Below are 6,000 nucleotides of genomic sequence, written 5' to 3'. Positions count from 1 at the left end.
ATGCGGGAAGGAGCAGTGATGGAGCAGGGCATCACTTTCCCCTCACTCTTCAAGACTCTGAAATGCTGCCTCCAGTGACGCCCCAGCTTCTTGTCGCTCCTCCCATTCAAGACACAGCTTCGTGTCCACCATTCGCGTGTAACCTTCACAGCACCCCCACACCACCTGCCTGCTCCCTGCTATGGTAGATCACCCATCCCTCCACTGCTGGGGCCTCACCTTCTTGCCTCTGCCTTGGTGATGGCTTATGTCTGCCCTATGTGTTTCTGGTATTGTGACTCTGCCTTGCAGTGGAAGGTTCTCTGGACAGGCTTTCAACAGCTCTGACATCACATTCCCCCACCTCAGCCCCCATCCTGTACCTCTCTCAGTTCCTCTACCCTCAAAATCAAGAATGGGCTCCAGGATCTCAGAGGGCTCAAGTTCCAACGTCCTATCAACCTGCCTTATTCCTCCAAGGAATACACAACCACCTGAATGATTGAGCAGGAACACATGCCCCTGTGTAGGACTCCCTGCGATTCCCATATGGTTGGCATCAACTGGTTGATTGATGGGCTAAAGTTTGCTGACAGGGCCGGTGAAAGCACATTCTAGGACTTTTACATGGAGGTATGCTTACAGGGCTGCCCCGTGAAAGGGCAATACTTTGGTGTGTTTACACCATGCCAGCAACCCGTCAGCCTGCCCGTTACAACTGCCTTCTTCAGGGAGAGAACACGTGAGCTCATGAAATTCCAAAAAAATCCCATTAATCAATCCCATGGTCCCATTGAGTGAATTCAAGGGGGAAAAAAATGGAAGCAAGTCATCCAATGCAATGGTTGCTTCTACACAATTCTCTTGCTTTGTTGTAAATATTCATGCTGACATCATGCATATTCCAACTGCAATTAATTCCAGGCTGCGTGAAGTGACAGGTGGAAACACAGAGGGATTTTCAACTTGATGAAGGAAGACCAATTTTCTTTGATGATAGAGAACTGAAGCAGATCTGGAAAACAAGGCAAAATAGGTACCCTTTCCAAGGCACTCAGTGAGGCACCATTTGACCGGTGTGAACCCAAGAGCTCGCTTGAGGGAAATAAGCGAGGTGGCGCGGGGCCTCCTTTAGATGGGGTGGTCAGGGAGGGAGCCCTGGGAGACCTAGAGAATGTGAATGCGAATGTCCCATGTCCCACCATGGGACAAGGTGGAAGGAAATCACCCCAGAGAGGACGAAGAGGAAGTGCAAAATCCTGGAGGCAGGGGATTTGATGCATGCAGCAAGAGATTAGTGAGCAAGGGGGAGAAGGGTACACAGTGAGCCTGGAGAGACCAACGGTCAAATTACATAGGGATATAGAGGTCAAAGCACAAGGTTTAGATTCGATTCCAAGTGCAAAGGGAATCCATTGGAAAGTTCCAGGTCAAAAAGTGACATGATCGTATTTCTGTTTCAAAAACCATCACTGTGACTATGGTGTGGAGATTGCACATATATGAGCAGAGTAGAAGCTTCCAACAGCCTGTTTAACCCTGTTAAGTTCAGTATTTTCCAAAGTCGTTCCATCACAGAGCCCCTTTTCTTTCCATGGACCACTTTGGAGTTTAATGATTCCATTCCAGTAGGAGAGGGCATGATATAGGGCCGATGATCTCCCAAAGAACTTTCTGTTGCTCTGAAAGTTTAGAGCATCCAAACTGAAATCTCAAACCCTCTCCGGATGGTAGTAACTAATAACAAGAAGAAAAATGAATCCATCCAACAGGAAATGGGGACACGCTTTGCATCACCTGCTAAGGTGATTATGTTGGTCCCCTTCATTTTTCAGATGAGAAGCCTGGGGCTTCAAACACGGAATCATGTCCTAAAACCCATATTACTAGGAGCTGGTGACATCAGGATTCTTTTTTTTTTTTTTAATTTAAAGATTTTATTTATTTGACAGAGAGAGATACAGCGAGAGAGGGAACACAAGCAGGGGGAGTGGGAGAGGGAGAAGCAGGCTTCCCGCTGAGCAGGGAGCCCGATGCGGGGCTCGATCCCAGGACCCTGGGATCATGACCTGAGCCGAAGGCAGACGCTTAACGACTGAGCCACCCAGGCGCCCCGACATCAGGATTCTTAACCACCACATGAGAGACATATCCCTGGTCACAAGAGGCAGTCTCAGAAGCCTGCCTCTCTCATCCAGTTTTATGTGAGATTTATGGAGGATACTCAACTCCTGTGATCACGCCATCTTAATTTTCTTCTCTTGGACGGCTCAGGGTCCCTTGCTGGTGAGCTTAAACGCACATAGCTCAGTGCATCTTCTCTAGCCTTTTACTTAGACAATTGTGATTTACTCCCTGTCCTTAGCTGAAGAAGAGCACCAGCAGAGAGGGTGATGAGAGCTCTAATGTTGCCTCTTGAGACCTTCACCATGATCCCCTGGTAGGTCACGTATGAATTCCCTTGAGCCTGCCAAACAGCTGGATGCCTCATTCGAGTCCCGTGGTTTACAGATTTGTGTTGTGACAAAGCTGTGTGTGGGGGCACGATGAGCAGGCCAATGTTTGGCTCTGCTTAAAAACCTAGCTATGAAAAATCACATCTTTTCAAAAGGAACAAAATATCTGAATAGATGAGTCACAAGAGACAAACTAGAAACGGCGTCCCACTATTTATCAATGATAGGGGCACACAGTGAATATATATTATTTCGCCTGGAGGCAGGGAGACTAACCCAACTACTGGAAAATGTTCTACTCAACCAGGTATTGTTAATGGATATATTACTCACCTTTCTTGGGGCATGGGACCCAAGCTGGATGAATCGAATTCTTCTCAAGAATTTTTATTTCAGGAGCACCTGGTTGGCTCAGTCGGTTAAGTGTCTGCCTTCAGCTCAGTCATGATCCCAGGGTTTTAGGATCGAGTCCCGCATCGGGCTCCTTGCTTAGCTGGGAGTCTGCTTCTCCCTCCCCCTTTGCCCCTCCCCCACCCCTGCTCGTGCTCGCTCGCTCTCTCTCAAATAAATAAGTAAAATCTTTAAAACAAAGAATTTTTATTTCAATGGGAACTGGCAAGGAAGAGTCCTTGGATCTCTGCTCATGTCATGAAAGTCTTGAGTCTAGAACTTTTCTGAGTCACATCTACAAACCGTCCCCTCCCTGCTGATACACACACATTCACACCCCCTTTCCCTGGTCAGCTGTAGGAAGGCATGAAGCCAGAGCAATTCCGTACCACACTGAGAAACCAAGAGTTGGAAGGCATTAGGATCCTGATTCCAGTTACCCACCAGTCCAGCCCCATCTGCATCACTCCTTTGGTTTTCATTTTTGAGCTAGTAAACATTCCTGCTTTTCTCTGAGCTAAGCCAAGCCAGGTTTCTGTCCTGATTAATATAACAAATAAGCATAAAGCATGCCATTGAATTTTTTTTGGCTTGGCCCATTTACAGTTGCTAAATGAAAAGAGAGGAGGGGCACCTGGGTGGCTCAGTCGGTTAAGCATCCAACTCTTGATTTTGGCTCAGGTTGTGATCTCAGGGTCATAAGATCGAGCCCTGCGTTGGGCTCCATGCTGAGCGTGGAGCCTGCTTAAGATTCTCTCTCTCCCTCTCCCTCTGCCCCTCCCTGCTGGCGTTCTCTCTCCTCTCTATCTCTCTAAAGAAAAAAAAAGAGATGAATAAAAATGAACACTTAAGGGCGCCTGGGTGGCTCAGTTGGTTAAGCGACTGCCTTCGGCTCAGGTCATGATCCTGGAGTCCCTGGATCGAGTCCCGCATCGGGCTCCCTGCTCGGCAGGGAGCCTGCTTCTCCCTCTGACCCTCCCCCCTCTCATGTGCTCTCTCTCATTCTCTCTCTCTCAAATAAATAAATAAAATCTTAAAAAAAAAAATGAACACTTAATAGGTCATATAATAGCTGTGTAAGGTCACCTGAAGGAGAGTGGGTGGCCAGCAAAACTCCACAACAGCCCACTTCACAAATCAACATAGGGAAAAAAAAAAAAAAAAGAATGTGTTCATCAGAAGGGGTTCTGAGGAATGGAAGAACAGAACGAGGAACAAGGTGACAGAAATAAATGTCAGCTCTATCTAAATGCAGCCCAGGGTAACCACCTCTTGCAAATGTTCCCCATCTCAATAGCAGGCTCTCCTCAGGATGGAGCCAAAGTGGAAAGATTATAGCCAACAGCCTTCAAACACTATTCTTTCTGGCAAACCCATCCATCCATAACGCTACTGAATTCTCTCCTCGTCTTTATTTTGATCCTATGTTCATCAAACAACTTTTTGATGAACGTGTTGGCGATGTGGATTTCACATTTTTTCTGTTCCCTTTGACAGTGATTTTTTTTTGTATACAGAATCATAGAGTGGTTTCCAATGCACACTCAGTGCATGCATAGCATTCTGAGGTCAAATGTACTGGTTTTATTCACACATGGATTCCTGAGTTTCGTGATGCCCGTGGCTTCCATTGACAATCAGTAATGGATAACTTGGTATAATTCTCACCACCCTATGCATTTTAGTTGGCTAGAGTCAGTCTCCTGCAGTCAGATCATTGTGATGGACAGAAAAGAGTGAGTTTCTGGGTCTTCAAAGAGGAGGGTCGGTTTCATCCATCCAGTCTCTTCCTTTGGCTGGTACCTCTGAAACCTTTCCACATGGACCAGGCTGACAACACAGGAACACGTATCATTTTTCGTCTACAAGAGTGGTACATATTTGAAAGAGTGGTGAACCCCAGTGTTGGAAGATATGAGTTAGCAAGTACTCTTACACTTTTGGTGGAAAATGGGTCCATTCTCGTTGCTGAGAAAAGTTGCTATGTACATCAAGGAGCTCAGCATGTTTACCCTATAACCAGAATTCCTCTGTCAGTGAATTTACCCTAAGGAGATAACTGGAAACTATGCAACATATATGCACAGGAATATCCACTGCAGCAATTTTTATTCTGGTAAAATGTTGGAAACCACCAAGGGAATAGTTAAGTAAAATCACGCAGCATTGAATCCTACGCAATCGTTAAAAATGGTTCTATTGATACAGTGTGATATTTTCTTGAGTAAAAAGTAAATATTTAATAGAGTAATTTCTTTTAAAGATTTTATTTATTTATTTGAGAGAGAGAGAGAGCGTGAGCATGAATGGGGGTGGGGGGTGGCAGGGAGGGGGAGAAGCAGGCTTCCCGCTGAGCAGGGAGCCTGATGCGGGGCTCAATCCCAGGACCCTGAGATCGTGACCTGAACCAAAGGCAGACGCTTCACTGACTGAGCCACCCAGGCTTCCCCAATAGAGCAAATTTAAGGAATAATGACTTCTACAAAACTGTGTACATACCTCACATATATATGTATGCACAGAAAATTATCAGTCGGGATGGAGGGAAAGTAGGTGATTTTTACTGTTTGAATTGGCACAGTAACTATGTAGCAATTTTTCCATCTCTTTCTACATTCTATTGACACACGTTTGTAAAGAGATGTTCTGGAAAAAGCCTACAACTCTAAAAATAATATCTATCTATATATTTATAAACGTATGTTCTGGGAAAAGTCTCTAACTCTTCTCAAACAAAGCTAAGGTGTGGAAAACACTCACTTTAGCACCTGTGGCTCCTCCAAATGACCCGGGTTTACTCCCCAGGTTATATGCATTTCAAGGGCAGAGGTCAGAGGGAAGAGGGAAGCTGAGAAGATAAAGCGGTGGTGGAATGCCTATCCACGGCCAAGTACCATTCCGGGACTAGAGAGCAGGCTTCCAACCAAGTGCCCAAACAGGACTTCCTTCCTCTTGCTGCTTCATCCCTGAGGCAGAAAGAGAGTCCTCACAGTCACTTGGTTGTACCAAGTACATGGTTATTTTTATAAACGACATTACGTTAATAGGGGTAGGTCATGTCGTTTGTAGGTTTCATAAAAACACATTATTTAAACAATACAATGGAGTAGAAAAGAAGGCCAATAATATACACTCTCAGCTAACCCGTGTGCTCCTCCGAGCTCCTTGCTATGTG

Source organism: Neomonachus schauinslandi, chromosome 15 (genome assembly GCF_002201575.2).
Source record: "Neomonachus schauinslandi chromosome 15, ASM220157v2, whole genome shotgun sequence".
Lineage (NCBI taxonomy): Eukaryota > Metazoa > Chordata > Mammalia > Carnivora > Phocidae > Neomonachus > Neomonachus schauinslandi.
Note: the sequence above shows the minus strand (reverse complement) of the source record.